The sequence below is a fragment of the Colobus angolensis genome, unplaced genomic scaffold (assembly GCF_000951035.1).
Source record: "Colobus angolensis palliatus isolate OR3802 unplaced genomic scaffold, Cang.pa_1.0 Scaffold58, whole genome shotgun sequence".
Taxonomy (NCBI): Eukaryota; Metazoa; Chordata; class Mammalia; order Primates; family Cercopithecidae; genus Colobus; species Colobus angolensis.
Window position 1 is genome coordinate 4,478,401 of NW_012119376.1, and position 2,848 is coordinate 4,481,248.

Genomic DNA, 2,848 nt, shown 5'->3' on the forward strand with positions numbered 1-2,848 from the left:
ATAGTCCACAGGATATGTTATTAGATCAGGAACTGAAAAAGAATGTATAAAGGGCCCCAAAGTGGTAAAGAATTGTGAATCAGCTGTTACTATTTGTCTCATGAGTCTCTGGCATGAAAACTGGACCTTCATCAAAACAAGGGATACTCGTTTTTTTTACAGTATGGGATTACAACTCATCACAGACATTCAATTGCTAAATAATGGAAGGTTCCCTGTAGACATACATTGGTAGGAATTAGACTCGTAGAAATGACCAAGGCAGCGAGATGAGGAAAAGGAAAATCAGAGATCCTGAAATCCCTGTACAAATGTGTAAATGGATTTAGCAGTCAAATCATGACTCGGATTTGAATTTAAGATAATTTTTAGACGGGTAAATGTTGGTAGACTTTTCTTTACTGAAATATACTTTTCTTTACTTTGACGTCAGAGTTATTCTGAAATATGTAACATTTTAAAAGAAATGATTAAAGCCCTAGGCATTATGCTAATCTCTCTCCATCTCTCTCTCTCTCTCACACACACACACACACACACATACACACACACACACATACACTTCATCTTTACTCAACCCCACTTTTCCTTTATTTTTTCTCTTCCTATTACTAGGTAGCATTTCTGTAGAAAATGATTAATATTTATCCACCAAATTTTCTAGTGTTGAAAATAAACAGATTTACACAAGCATATCTATGTCTTTCTAGTGTCTAGTTAGCTGGTAAGACAATTTAATGGTTTATTGTTTTAAATGGAGGAAACACGGGCCTGACTAACTTTTTACTAAAGATCATTTTCTGGATAATAGTCATGAGTCAATTTTTTAGTTGTAAATATCTCTGCACATCAGTTTAAAGCAAAAATAATTTCTTTATAATTAGAGAAAGAAAAAAGGCTACCCCCATTCCTATTCCAATTTTCTGAATACACTGCTTTTGTGTTTAGGCTCTTTCTCTCAGTGCCAGGCATCTAGAAACACTTAATAAATGTTTAAGGTGATATATATAGTACTTTGTGAATAGGCCCCACAGAGGTCAAGAAAGTTATGATAATGATTTTCCCAGGGTCAGTTCCTGCACTAAATGTTCATCAACTGTTAGACTATATTTTGATTTTTTTTTATTTACTGCTTAGTTTTTGGTTTTTCTGAATTATCTTTAAATCAGAGAGAAAATTAGATTTGTTTTCTGGTTTGAAATAGTATCCATCTGTTGCATGAAACAAATTGCATTAATTCACGTCTCTGCTATTCAAAATTAGATTTCCTTTTTTACAAATTTTTCCATTAACAAATTAGTTATCTAACAACGCTAAATATCAGCTTGATTCTTAGTTTAAAAGTTTCCATTTTGAAAATGAAATGTGATCACTATCCACACCATTAGGCCAAGTATCTTTCCCTCTTTGTTTTCATTAACATTTAAGATGGAAAAGTATGCAAGTAGTTATCTTGTATATTACAACATCTAAAGAGAATGTTTTAAACAGTATTTATTGGATCCAGTAAGTACAGACACATTAAAAAAACTGGGATTTTTAAAAAATTTGTCCTTTTATGAGAAATAGATTAAAATGTAGTTCAAAGAAGGTATAGTATGTGAAGCTTAGGAAACAAGCACATTTTACTGTATAGTTTTTAAAATTTTAATTTTATTAAGTTTGTTAAGAAGTTAAATCTAAAAGAATAATTTACCTAATATGAGATATGTAGATATAAATTATTCAGGAAGGAAAATATATTGTAGACATTCTAGTTTATTTTACTGAATGCTGGGTAGTAGTCCTTTTACTCTTTTCATATCACTAAGCTCTTGGTAAAACCAGAGCTGGTAAAATATACAACATACACCCATAAGTGCAGCTTATTCAACTCTCTGGCAACAGGGACATTTAAGAGATGTTGTTCAATCAAAACTGACTTGTTTAATATTTTTAACAAATATAAATATTGATTCTCGATATTTCATCTTTATAAAGTTCCTAAAAAGTACAGGAGAACTCAACAATTCTTCTAAGTTATTGAAGAACATATACATTTATCCCAGTATAATTTTATTGCTGAAAAAATTTACATCTCCCAATTTTTACTTTTATAGACAACCTATACATAGTGTGTGTGCTAATTATTCTTAATCACTATACTTGCGTAATCCACAGATCACATGCTATAGCAATCTTTGTATTTTTTATTCTATATTTACTATATAAAATCTTATATGTACTATATTAAATATCATATTTATGTTACAGCCCTTCAATAGGAAAAACCACTATTAGAAGCACATTTGTTGGGTTTTAACAAAATCAAATTACTGCATTTTAATAAATTCTGAGTCTTCAGTGTCTCCATTACAAGAAATAACTTGATTAAAAACTGTAACTCAGGATCATGTGTTCTTTCTGTGTTTTTTTTTAATGAATCTAGACTGCTAGGAAGCAGTAATTATATAAGGCTGCAGACACAGAATTTTATATTACTGGTTATAAGAATTATTTAATTCTCCTGAATTTTATGGGCATTTTTATGAAAATGAAATATCAAGAATCAACAATTAGATTTGTTAGACAAACCAGCAGGGTGTGGTGATGCATGCCCGTAATCCCAGCACTTTGGGAGGCCTAGGCAGGCAGATCACGAGGTCAAGAGATCGAGACCACCCTGCCCAACATAGAGATGGTGAAACCACATCTCAACTAAAAATATAAAAATTAGCTGGACATGGTGGCACATACCTGTAGTCCCAGCTACTCGGGCGACTGAGGCAGGAGAATTGCTTTAGCCCGAGAGGCGGAGGTCGCAGTGAGCCGAGATGGAGCCACTACACTCCAGCCTGGGTGACAGAGT